The sequence below is a fragment of the Carassius auratus genome, unplaced genomic scaffold (assembly GCF_003368295.1).
Source record: "Carassius auratus strain Wakin unplaced genomic scaffold, ASM336829v1 scaf_tig00214534, whole genome shotgun sequence".
Classification (NCBI taxonomy): Eukaryota; Metazoa; Chordata; class Actinopteri; order Cypriniformes; family Cyprinidae; genus Carassius; species Carassius auratus.
The window spans coordinates 17,501-32,704 of record NW_020527695.1 but is presented as its reverse complement, the minus strand read 5'-3'; positions in this window follow the sequence as shown (position 1 = coordinate 32,704).

Here is a 15,204-nt window from a genome sequence, read left to right as displayed (position 1 = left end):
TCAAACTCTCATCTGCATACGTCTTGTTTGGGTTCAGGAATGGCCACTTTAACTGCTTGATTAATATAAGCATCATTACACAAAGCCACGTGCTTGTCATCTCCTAATTAGGATCTGAACTAGATAGATAGACAGATAAAAAAATATAGAGAATGCATAACAATGCACTAAAAAATACTTTTGTGCATGCATAGCAAAACCCTTACCACCACCCACAACACACTAATGACTGAAGAGCGATGCTCTAATGATGCCACAGTCATGGGTTCGATTCCCAGGGAATGCATGAACTGATCATCTGTGTAGATTCTATGCAATGCAAGCTGCTTTGGATAGAAGCATCTGCCACATGCACAAACGTTAATAAAAGCTCCAATTAACCTTAAACATCTGACCTGACATTGACTGGTGTGCTCAATACGACACTTCAGCTCTCTCAGACAAGCGTTTGGTGCTGTTTGATGGAAAGCTAATGACCCCAAAGACCCGAGAAATTCACGAGAACACGTTTTACCGAGTGCTGAAGTTGTGTCAGCGAGCTCTCAGCCTGCATTCGTCAGAGATGGAGGTCAGGTCAGAGAATTCACAGACATCTCAAACACCGGCTGAATTCTGATAGATAGACACTCCACGTCCTAAATGAGGAATGAGTTTGGAGGAGGACAACAGCAATCGACGCAACAAAGGAGCAAAGCAGCTCATAGATGCTGATATTCCTATGATGAAATTCTGATGCTTGTGATGTAAATCAGTGCGATCTTTATAACAGTAGAGCAGATACTGATCCGCACATATCAATCAATCAATCACCTTTATTTATATAGTGCTTTAAACAAAATTACATTGAGTCAAAGCACTGAACAACATTCATTTGGAAAACAGTGTCTCAATAATGCAAAATGACAGTTAAAGGCAGTTCATCATTGAATTCAGTGATGTCATCTCTGTTCAGTTTAAATGGTGTCTGTGCATTTATTTGCAATCAAGTCAATGATATCGCTGTAGATGAAGTGACCCCAACTAAGCAAGCCAGAGGCGACAGCGGCAAGGAACCGAAACTCCATCGGTGACAGAATGGAGAAAAAAACCTTGGGAGAAACCAGGCTCAGTTGGGGGGTCAGTTCTCCTCTGACCAGACGAAACCAGTAGTTCAATTCCAGGCTGCAGCAAAGTCAGATTGTGCAGAAGAATCATCTGTTTCCTGTGGTCTTGTCCTGGTGCTCCTCTGAGACAAGGTCTTTACAGGGGATCTGTATCTGGGGCTCTAGTTGTCCTGGTCTCCGCTGTCTTTCAGGGATGTAGAGGTCCTTTCTAGGTGCTGATCCACCATCTGGTCTGGATACGTACTGGATCCGGGTGACTGCAGTGACCCTCTGATCTGGATACAGACTGGATCTGGTGGCCACGGTGACCTCGGAACAAGAGAAAAACAGACAAATATTAGCGTAGATGCCATTCTTCTAATGATGTACCAAGTACATAGGGTGTTATGTGAAGTGTTTCCGGTTCCGGTTTACCTAATTAATGCAGACTAAAAATCCTTTAACGGATTTGGATATTAAAAGCATATTAGTATGTTATGTGTATGCCAGGTTAATATACATATTAAGGTTAATAAACATATAACACAGGGATCGAGAGCTGAAGAAATCAAGGCTCCCCTGAAGATGTGAGATGTTCTGGAGGCTTGTGAAGATCATTAAGAGAAACAGTGAAAGTAAAGCTTCTGGAAACAAATGCTCCTCAAAAGATCCTGAGGATCAGATTTGAGACTCTAAAACATGATTGATGGAGAATCAAGTAAAGCTGAGCTGCATCAGTCCAGGAAGAGTTCATCTGGAGATATTACTGATCAAAATCACTCAAGATTTGACATGTGAAGCTCGAGCTAGAGTTACAGACTTGATAAAAAACTACAAACTATCAATCAGAGACAGAAGGCATTTAGTTGATTGTGTGCAACAGGTTATTCACCACATTTCATGTTGATAATATGATTACAGTATTTAATACTGGAGGTTTACAGGGTTAATAAGTATAATAGTTAACCTTATAAGAGCTCAATATGTTCTGCAGAAGAGGAACGACCCGGCCAAACACACACACACACACACTCTTTCTCTCTTTAACACACACACACACACACACACACACACAAACAAACACACACTCTTTAACACTCTCTCTCTCTCTCTCTCTCTCTCTTTAACACACACACACACACACACACACACACTCTTGCAGTATGGAGTACCTCAAGGCTCAGTACTAGGGCCGCTACTCTTCACGCTTTATATGTTACCCTTGGGAGATATCATCAGGAAACATGGTGTTAGCTTTCACTGTTATGCTGATGATACTCAGCTTTATATTTCCTCGCGGCCCGGTGAAACACACCAATTTGAAAAACTAATGGAATGCATAGTCGACATAAAAAACTGCATGACGAGTAATTTCTTACTGCTAAATTCTGAAAAAAAATACAGAGGTGTTAATTATAGGACCTAAAAACTCTGCTTGTAATAACCTAGAACACTGTCTAAGACTTGATGGTTGCTCTGTCAATTCTTCATCATCAGTTAGGAACCTAGGTGTGCTATTTGATCGCAATCTTTCCTTAGAAAGCCACATTTCTAGCATTTGTAAAACTGCATTTTTCCATCTCAAAAATATATCTAAATTACGGCCTATGCTCTCAATGTCAAATGCAAAAATGTTAATCCATGCATTTATGACCTCAAGGTTAGATTATTGTAATGCTTTATTGGGTGGTTGTTCTGCACGCTTAGTAAACAAACTACAGCTAGTCCAAAATGCAGCAGCAAGAGTTCTTACTAGAACCAGGAAGTATGACCATATTAGCCCGGTCCTGTCCACACTGCACTGGCTCCCTATCAAACATCGTATAGATTTTAAAATATTGCTTATTACTTATAAAGCCCTGAATGGTTTAGCACCACAGTATTTGAATGAGCTCCTTTTACATTATACTCCTCTACGTCCGCTACGTTCTCAAAACTCAGGCAATTTAATAATACCTAGAATATCAAAACCTTTTCCTATTTGGCGCCTAAACTCTGGAATAACCTACCTAACATTGTTCGGGAGGCAGACACACTCTTGCAGTTTAAATCTAGATTAAAGACCCATCTCTTTAACCTGGCTTACACATAACATACTAATATGCTTTTAATATCCAAATCTGATTGATAGTTTGTAGTTTTTTATCAAGTCTGTAACTCTAGCTCGAGCTTCACATGTCAAATCTTGAGTGATTTTGATCAGTAATATCTCCAGATGAACTCTTCCTGGACTGATGCAGCTCAGCTTTACTTGATTCTCCATCAATCATGTTTTAGAGTCTCAAATCTGATCCTCAGGATCTTTTGAGGAGCGTTTGTTTCCAGAAGCTTTACTTTCACTGTTTCTCTTAATGATCTTCACAAGCCTCCAGAACATCTCACATCTTCAGGGGAGCCTTGATTTCTTCAGCTCTCGATCCCTGTGTTATATGTTTATTAACCTTAATATGTATATTAACCTGGCATACACATAACATACTAATATGGATTTTTAGGCTGCATTAATTAGGTAAACCAGAACCCGGAACACTCCCCATAACACCCGATGTGCTTGCTACATCATTAGAAGAATGGCATCTACGCTAATATTTGTCTGTTTCTCTCTTGTTCCGAGGTCACCGTGGCCACCAGATCCAGTCTGTGTCCAGATCAGAGGGTCACTGCAGTCGCCCGGATCCAGTACGTATCCAGACCAGATGGTGGATCAGCACCTAGAAAGGACCTCTACTGCCCTGAAAGACAGCGGAGACCAGGACAACTAGAGCCCCAGATACAGATCCCCTGTAAAGACCTTGTCTCAGAGGACCACCAGGACAAGACCACAGGAAACAGATGATTCTTCTGCACAATCTGACTTTGCTGCAGCCTGGAATTGAACTACTGGTTTCGTCTGGTCAGAGGAGAACTGGCCCCCCAACTGAGCCTGGTTTCTCCCAAGGTTTTTTTCTCCATTCTGTCACCGATGGAGTTTCGGTTCCTTGCCGCTGTCGCCTCTGGCTTGCTTAGTTGGGGTCACTTCATCTACAGCGATATCATTGACTTGATTGCAAATAAATGCACAGACACTATTTAAACTGAACAGAGATGACATAACTGAATTCAATGATGAACTGCCTTTAACTGTCATTTTGCATTATTGAGACACTGTTTTCCAAATGAATGTTGTTCAGTGCTTTGACGCAATGTATTTTGTTTAAAGCACTATATAAATAAAGGTGACTTTGACACTTACTTTGACTTTAAAACACACACACACATACACACACAAACACACACACACACACACACACACATACACTGTCTCTCTCTCTCTCTCTTTACACACACACATAGACAGACACTCACACACACTCACACACACACACACATACACTCTCTCTCTCTTTACACACACACACACAGACAGACAGACACTCACACACACACACAAACACACACTCTCTCTCTCACACACATACACACACACACTCACACACACACACACACACACACACACACTCACACAGTCACACACACACACACACACACACTCACACTCACACACACACACACTCACACAGTCACACACACACACACACACACAGTCACACACAGTCACACACACACACTCACACACACTCACACACACACACAGTCACACACACACACACACACTCACACACACACACACACACTCACACACACACACACACACACACACACACACACACTCACACAGTCACACACACACACACACACACACACACTCACACACACACACACTCACACAGTCACACACAGTCACACACACACACTCACACACACTCACACACACACACACACAGTCACACACACACACACACACACACACACACTCACACACACACACACACACACTCACACACACACACACTCACACTCACACACACATCCTCCAGTCATCTCTGAGGACACATTAGCGTATCTCGTGACATCTAGGCTTCAGCTGAAATGTTTCAGATGGCAAAAACACAAATAAACAGAAGAATGAACTCTGACTGCACCTGAGAGACGAGAGTAAACACACAGCGACGGCTCACACTGATATTTCTGTTCCTCAGAAATGATTACAGGGAAGCGTTTGAAAAGATCTCTTGAGTTTCACGAGGAACCTGCCAAGAAACACAGCCGATTCAAAGCAGGTCAAAGACTTGCACTCGCAGAACTAATGGCCCTCCAACAACGAAACACAATCTGCTCCCGATATGAATCCAAGTTTTATAGTCAATATTTAGCACAAGTTTTTCTCCTGCCTGAGTGTCACAGACGGTTAGTGTGCTGTTAAACCTATTGATTCCCTGGAAGGACTGAGATAATGGGACATCACGAACCTGATCTGGTGTGTTCATTTCACATCAGCTTCGTCTTTAAAAGAGTTTCTGGACTCAGAGTTGAGCAGAAGATCTTCACTGGCTCGCAATCCCACGATGGGGATATCTAGTGCAGATATAAGATACACTTCAGTCCCTTCTCAGTAAAAATGCAACATCTCTGATGTACAGCAACTGTTCAAAATCTGTGAGCGTGGGTAAAAAAAACTGATTAAAATTAAATTTTTATTCAGAAATGGCTAGTGGATTTTTTGAAATAAATACTAAGAAATATTAAGTAACACACTTAATTTTTTTTATTTATTATTATTTTTTTTTTTGCAGTGTAATAAACATAAATAAAACCTAAATAGTAACTTTAAAAAAGCAAAAATTATTAATACTGACATAAGCACATAACAAAGACACAAAAAAATATCAAAATAAGAACTAATTTATAATATGAATAATAGCATGTAATAATACTAAAATGACACTGATTTGAACTCTTAACACTAACTATTAAACAAATTATAACGATAAAAAACTTTTTTTAAATAATAATTTTTAACGTTGTATATTATGACGGTTTTTCATTTAAAAAACTATTTACTGTCATAAGTGGATCTTAATAAAAAAGGGTGAGTTTTTGAGTGCTTTAATTTCTTTTCAAATTAGATTTTTAAATGTAGATGTTTTTTCAAAATACAAAAAAAATCGAATAATTTATTTATATGTTAAATATTTATTTAAAAAGTTTTTCACAACTTATTTGTGCTATGATATAGAATAACATTTATAAATATATAAAGTTACCACATACCACTGCATTGACATTAAAGAGCCACACAGATGGGAAATCTTTACCTGTATTACAGTGTATGATGTAGCTGTCCATCAGTGTAAACAATGTGCAAATAATTAAACCAAAAAGTACACGATTTATAAAGTTATTGGCTTCTAAAGTAAGGAGTCGACTCTGAATCGCTGAAACGAGGCGTTATAGATTTCAAATCTTTTGCCCATCTCTATGTACGTCACTAGGAACACTTTGCATAATAATCTCCGCCTACCGTCTTGAGAGAAACTGACCTCTGACCTGCCCCCCCCCCCCACAGACGCTCTGGTTGGTGTGATAGCATCATGTCGAGGAGACAGTGTGTTTTTAATTGTAAAGGCAAGTTTGTTTTATTTTCACTGCCAAAGAATGAAGATCAGAAGAACCAATGGCTAAAATTCATTTTTACCACAATACCAGAGCAGTACAACAAATCTCTTTTGTTGTGTTCTCAAGATTTCACTGATGACTGCTTTTCTAATCTCGGTGAGTACAGCGGGATTTTCAAAGCGTTTGGCCATAAAAGATGGTTCATTACCAACTTTATTTAGACCAACGAGCATCTCCGAATCACAACGCGAAGTATGATTATGAAGTTATGTGTCTGTTTTCTCCCGAGTGTCTTATCAGTATGTGTGCTGTCTGCAGCCTGTCTGTGCTGATCGTCATGTACAAACACGTCATTAAAATGAAGTGTAACTCCGTGAATACTCAACGAAGAGACATGAGAGAGATATCTATAGAAAGCTTGACATGTCTACTTTAAAACTAAACAAGTGCTGCTGAAAACAGATATTCTGTGATAAAGTAATCCATATGAAAACAACGTGATGTCTGTTTTTCACGTCTCCCTTCGTTATATCTAATGTGACCACGCCCCCGCACTGAACGCACTATTCAGATTCAAACTGAAGCGCGCGGCTTGAAACAAACTATGTTAGTTGACCAATCAGAACACAGTATGCTACCGAAAGGTGGGGTTTAAGGAAACTGAATCTTTTGAACAGCTTCGCACGAACCGTTTGGGGATCTCTGAGAATTGAGGTAATTTTAAAATGATATTTTGACAAAAAGACAATGTTTTTTAACCTTGGATGGATTTAAACCTAATGTACAGGACTTATAAACAGTGATAGGAAGCTTAGAATTTTCATCTTACTGGCTCTTTAATTGTGATATTTTGTCAGAAACTACAATTGCATGGTCAATCCACTTGATAAATCTATTTTGAATATTTATTTGTAGACAAATGTAATGTCTTTACGTGATTAAAGGCATAACAAAGGCTGTTATCGCTCAGGCTCGTGGTTTGTGAGCGAATCAGCACTTTTCTCAGCTCATAAAGCATCAGACTCCAGAAGGCTAAACCTCTAGATTATCGTTCTTTCTCTTTATCTTCTTCACCTTTCCCTCCTCATTTCTCTTCATCCTGTCTTGCTGTTTCTTAACCTCTGGCCATGTCACAACCGGCATGTTTGCCCACATTCATCTTCAGACGGTGACCATCACGATCAGAGCTCACACACACACACACACACACACACATACACACACACACACCTCTAATGCACTTTATATTGTTCAGTCTGATGAAAACTGGAAAAGTAATACAAGATTATTATTATTATATTCATACAAAGACTATTTTATTTTACCTTATAGGATAGTAAACTGAAACTAAGACAATCAAAACGTTTTTGTTACTCGAAATAAAATAAACATGAACTGAAATAAAATAAAGTAAAATAAAATAAAATACATACTTTTTTATTATTTCTCAGTTTCATTTTGTTTATCTTGTACTAAAATTACTAAAACTAAAATAAAAAAAGAATAAAAGCTATAAATAGACTTATTTAAAACTTCTACAAATGATTTAAGGAATTACTAAAACCATAACTAAAATAATATATAAATATGATATGATTTCGAATATTAATAAAATATTTAAAATCTATATATCAATATATATATATCAATTGAATCAGATGAATCTATCTTCAGAGATGACTATCAAACATCAATCTCAAAACAACAACAGTTTTACGCAGTGTAAAAATACCTTCATTTTGACCTTAAATCTTGAAATAGTGCCATTTTGACCAATGGCATCATGGCAGTGCGTTTTACGCTGGTAAACAAATGTCAAAAATCTAGTTTCCTTTCTATAACTTGGAACAATTTTAATGCAAATCATGAGCATGAACCCTATAAAGATGATGTGGTCCATCACTGTGATAGTTCTCCATCAGCAGACGCAGTGGTCACCTCCTCCTCCTCCTACTGCAGCTCTGGACACACAAATTGGCCTTTAACTGCTCTGTCTCTCAGCGATATTGCATTTCTCTCCTCCTCGTCTCTCTGTCTCTCGGCAGTGACACTTTCAGTCGCTCTCATCGATGAGATTACAGCCCGACTCTGAGTCGCTAAACTCTATTATCTGAGCCTGAGCTGCAGTCCACCGCTGCTCCCAACATCTTTACAGAAGACATGTGTGTAGAACGCATTAGAATCAGGACTCTATTACAAAATATAATCACTTTGAAAATGTTACACACACACACACACACACACACACATATATATATATATACAAACATGTATGAGTTTCTACCTTCTGTTGAACACAAAAAAAAAAATATTTTGAAAATTGTTAGTATCCACACAGTTGATGGGCACCATTGACTTCCATATTAGAAAAAAAAAACTACTAAGGAAATGTCAAAGGAGCTCAAGTTCGGATACCAACATATTTAAAAGAAATCTTGTTTTTAATACCCCCCCTCCCTCCTCCACCCACCAACAAGCTTAACATTATTTACCATAGCCTATACCTTTAGGGTCTTTGCTATTATATTGCGATAGCATTAGCTAGTTATAGATTAAGAGCTGTTGTTTCAGTACAGATGGCTTGTGTTCAATAATTTATGTTGTTAAAATAACATCTGTTCCATTAATGCATTGTCTGCTGGTTTATTTGGCTACTTTTCAGTACACCACATAAAGTATGTCACTTAGTACTGTAGACTTTAAATGTTATAGCACTTGACCTCTCTTGTTGGTTTGCAAATGTTGCAATTAAAAATCGTAGAAGGGTAAAAACACGCCAGGCAGACATTGGTATGATGTGAGCAACACAGCTACAACAGATACAATTGATAATGGGTGTGTAAGTGATCAAGCACTGATAATAATTAGTTATGGTGGCACTGAGGGGCCCCCAAATAAAATTCTGCTTAGGGCCCCATAGATAGATGCCCGATGACAAATTTTCAGCTTAATATAACTAATAGGACAAATATAGAGATTTTAGGTTTTCAATACTACCCCAATCGTGTTTTTGGTGTTTCCACCATAGATATGTAATCGTAGATGTCTCCTTAGTGACTGTTTCCATTGACCATTTTAGCAAGCCGTCGGCCATATTGGAAAGGTCAACTTGACGTCATTCACTATAATAATCAATGAGTATTCGAAGATGCCACAATCCTGCACAAAAAAAACACAAGAATTTAAATTCCCGAAAAAGGATAACCTGTAACCATTTCCTACAATTTTCACAAGCACTGTGAAGAACTGTTTATTTTGTATGTTCTATAGTATTTATTTGTGCTATTGCTTGTAATTTGTTCTTACTTTAATTGTCTTTGAATGTTTAAACTTTTTATTTGTTAGGCTGTGATTGTTAATTTTATATAAAATTATGCAATTTCACTGCTGAAATTTTGGTATTGTGTAGGTTAAATAGGTAAAAAAAAAAAAAAAAAAAAAAAAGGGGGCAGTAGCTGATTTAAAGGGCAAGGCTAAATCTGCCACCAAACCCAGGGCCACTTTGACCGCGATGTCTCGTACGGCAGCAGCGGTTTGTCTTCTATTACCGGGAGTCTAGACGCAAACATTGTTCCATCATCTGAGTTTTTGATGGTGTATGTGGAGAAATTAAATATGTATGTACTCTGGAGGACGGTCGGATTCGTTCTCAGTTACTTTATAATGGCTCTAATTGAATCGCGTGACTCAGAGGCAGTTTAACAGCAGAAGCTCGCGGCCGCAGGGCAAACAGTGTTAGCCGAGAGCTGAAGGTTGCGAAAGGGTAAAAAGGATAAAGAGAAGAAACTCTGAAAGAAATTACTTTCTAGATCAATGGTGACTGAAGATTTCCTTATCTTTCTTTGCATTTTCTTCCTTTAAAAGACTTTTATCTCCATATCAAGCTAATCCATGCTAGAAGCATGCTAAGAATGTTATTTCCTCTACTAGGAGCATGCTAGAAATGTGTTAAATCATGTTAGCAATGTGTGAAATAATTCAAGCGACTTGTTAAATTATGCTAGCAATGTGCCAAGACATTCTAGAAAGATGTTAGAAAAACATGTTATAAACATAATAGTAACATGTTAACGATGTGCTTAATCATGCTAGAAAATGTTAGCAATGTGTTAAATCATGTTAGCAATGTTTGAAATAATTCAAGCGACTTGTTAAATTATGCTAGCAATGTGCCAAGACATGCTAGAAAGATGTTAGCAACATGTGCAACATGTTAAAAACATAATAGTAACATGTTAAACATGTTAGCGATGTGCTTAATCGTGCTAGAACATGTTAACAATGTGTTAAATCATGTTAGCAATGTGTGAAATAATACAAGCCACTTGTTAAATTATGCTAGAAATGTGCCAAGACATGCTAGAAAGATGTTAGCAACATGTGCAACATGTTAAAAACATAATAGTAACATGTTAAACATGTTAACAATGTGTTAAATCATGTTAACAACATGCTTAAAAGTGATAAATCATACTAACAGCATGTTAAATGTGCTAGCAATGTGCTAAATCATGCTAGCAATATGCTAACATCATGTTAAATCATGCTAACAGCATGTCAGAAACATTCTAGATGCTAAAATGTCAGACACATTTAAAAAAAAATTCTAACAAAGTATTTAAGTTTAAAATCATGCTAGATATATATTTAAGAATGTGCTTTGTCATGCTAACATGCTAAAACAAACTGCCGGTGTGTTAAATCATGCTAGTAAAATGTTAAAATATGATAGGAACATGTTAAAATACACTAGCAATGTGCTAAATCATGCTAAAACACGTTAGCAAAATACTAAATAATGTTAGCAATGTCCTAAATCATTTTAGTGAAATTTTATTGACTTTGAGTAAAATATATATCAAGTTTTATTTAAATTGTATATTTTATTTTGGTTACTAAAAATGTTTTAAATAGTTTTATTATTTGTAAACAATAATATAATTATGGGAACTTTAATTTATTAAATTATATTTTACACATTCATCTCTTGTACATTCCTGTGTACAGTATCTTAATATTTAAGTCTATTTAAGTCTTATATGTTATTCTTATATTTTTATTGTTTAATACTTTATTGTATTGTTATTTCCCAATGAAGCCCAGATGACCCAGTGATAATGCGATGCTGAAATGCTGAGAAAACACAAGACAGGAAGCGATTTTTGTAAATCCAGTTGTCAAATGCTCTATTTTCTTCTTAATTGCACCAGAAAGGCTTAAATTGTGTCAGAACAAGCCAGACCTGAATCTGCTTCTATTTTATCAGATCCCTTCCCTCATACATGTCTGAAATAAATGTATAACCTGTGCATTTGTTTTATAAAAAATCAATATAACTATAGCCACAGGCTATAGAAGGGGCCAAGCAAGACTTATATTTTAGTAAACACAATGAAAAGGCTTAAAGGTCAACTGAGGAACATTATGATGTGAAAATTAAATAAATAAACCAGCAGCATAAAGTATTTGGCGGCATTTTATTTCGTGCTGTAAGCAAAAATATTCATCCTCCTTTGTTTTTTATTTGTTTCAATTTGGGAAATTTATTATATTCAGGCAGAAGGAGTGAAAGGAGCGACCGGAGAACGGGAGAGACGGTTATGACAATATTATTTATTATTTATATATATATATTTTTTTAAATCAAATAAACTTTAGATTAACAACTTTAATAAAAAATTAAAATGTAAAAAGTTGAAGTACCGAAATGAAATAAAAATAAATTAAAGTGATAAAGAAATATAAAAACCTAATATTACAAAACACAAAATTACAAAAACTTCCACTAAAAATTTTAATGAAAATGGAAAATAAAAATATATATATAGTTTTTAAAAATATGAATAAATACTAGAGAATCATCTATAGTTGGTTGTTTTAGTATTACTATATGAATAAACAAACCAAAAGAACAACAACCAAACACTAAATTGTTTTATATTGATAGCTAATTATTCAGAAAGATATATGCCATCATGACAGATTTATTCAAACATACAAATAAAATAAAAAAATGTTTAAGCTCCTTTTAGTGTTTTTATAGCTAACGAATGAACTGTGAAGCTTCCTGAGATAAATGCAACATGTACTGACATATAGTTCACGAGCGGTTTCATTTGTTGTCTTTCTTTCGGTTAAAACGCTGATTGAACGATTATATGAGACATTATACATTACGGTTAATTGTATTGTATCTTTACACACCTTCTGATGTTCCTTCATGTTTATTTCGATAACGAACAGATTTGAGCTCCTTGCTGCTGCTTGAACTCTTATTGAAAATGTATATTTAAGAGCGTCAAAATGGCATTTATTGTTTGCATTTTGTACCGTATTTTCCGGACTATAAGTCGCACTTTTTTTCATAGTTTGGCTGGTCCTGCGACTTATAGTCAGGTGCGACTTATTTATCAAAATTAATTTGACATGAACCGAGAGAAATGAACCAATAGAAAACATTACCGTCTACAGCCACCAGAGTCAGTCTACACTGAAGACATAGAGCGCCCTCTCGCGGCTGTAGACGGTAATGTTTTCTCTTGGTTCTTGATTTTTCCTCATCATGACGTATTTTTGGACTGGTGCGACTTATACTCAGGTGCGACTTATAGTCAGAAAAATACGGCAATCAAAATATACAAGATTTCCAACCGTGGCTCGAGCTATGGGTGGTTCATAGAGTCAAATAGAACTGTGCTGCATTAATGCATTATTATTAATTTAACATGGTGTGCGTGTCCCACTACCATAGTTGCTAAGTAAGTTAGCAACTTTGTTGGTTGCAATGCAATTTCCCATTGCCAACCAATTAAGTCACTAACTGGTAAGCATCCATGGTTTTGGGAAACGCACCCCAGGACAGATCTAAATTCAACAGATGTAACATTTTCTTAATGTAAGCTGCTGTTTGACACATTTTTCCTTGCCCTTCTGATTGACAAGATATAATTGGCCCTGATCATTAGCTGTTTTACTACAATCGCCCAATGGCCGATAATGCAGATAATAGCTTTTATCGGCTGATACATTGGTGCATCCCTAATAAATATTATAATGGTAAACAAGTAATGCACGACTTCTTCCCATACTGCTGCTGTGAGAAAAATCGCCTTGAACTCTGTGATCTTGTGAGGAATGTGAGCTCAACACGTTAAACGACAGTCAGTTTGGACGTCTTAGACGATGTCTTTAGCACAAAGCCCCACGATCACAAACACAGCTGTGCATCTGTTCTGCAACGACAATCAAAGAGTCTTCACATGTCCGTTTGATTTGAGCTCCTGCGTATCAGAGAACAAACGCACCGTGAGATGTTTCCAGAGCCACAAACAAAAAACACATTTCATTTGTTCGAAGCTTTTTTGGTGGAGAGAATGAACCTCCTGCTGTGTGGAGAGACAAAATATGCGTTTATCCTGATGGCATTATCGATGGGGACGTCACGCTTGCATTTAAACAACAGAGAAAGATCAGGACGATGATGATGATGATGATGATGATGATGGTTAGTTATAGTTCAGATGTTGCAGGACATCAGGAAACAGCAGGAACAGGAAATCACATTACAGCTAAAATATGGGATTGGTGTTCACCTCAAGCTGTTGTCGAATTAGTCTTGAAGGGCACGGCTGCAGGTTTCGGAAAATTGCCACACAATTGACTTCGGCTCGACCCGCCGCTCCATCCTCTATTAAAGCCGGAGAGCATTTTCTTGTGTACAATGATTGGATCAAATGACATAAAACCACATCAGAAATAAGGCCTAGGACTCTGTTTTATAGGACAAAGTGCTCGTCCACTTACTGACCTAAAAGCTGCCATCCATTTTCCACTTGCTTTTATTTTTACGGGACATTTTAGACATTAAACCGTCCATGGCCTGTATATATTTACCGGAACACATTATTGTTAAATAAAACCAAAGATAAAACCATTTAAAACTATTGTTTTTTGTAAAGCTGAAATAAAATAAAATATAAATATTAGATTATAAAAAATGTAAAAAAATGAATGAAAATGTGAAAGGTTGCATTGTCAGTTTAAGGAAATAATTTTATGTGCTAAATTACCTAAAACTGAAATTAAAATTAATGAAAGCTATATGAAAAAAAAAATATATATATATATATATATATAAAACCTACAAATCTGAAATGTTACCTTGGCAGTTTAACTAAAAAATTACTAAAACTGAAATAACAAAATTAAAGATTTACAAAAACATATACAACATATACATATACAAAAAAATACAAATTTCATAAACACATAACAAAATTATTAAAACTTAATTCATATATATATATATATATATATATATATACAGTTAAATTAAGAAAGTTAAAGTACTTAAATGACTAAAACTGAAATAAAAATAAATGAAAGCTACTATATATATATATATATATATATATATATATATATATATATACACACATATACACACACACATATATATATATATATATATATATACATATATATATATATATATATATATATATATATATATATATATTAAAAAAATAATATTTAAAAAATAATAATAAACATTTCAAAAACATAAAAATACTAAAACTTAATTTATAAAGATGTATATTTATATAAAAATCTGAATATTATTACG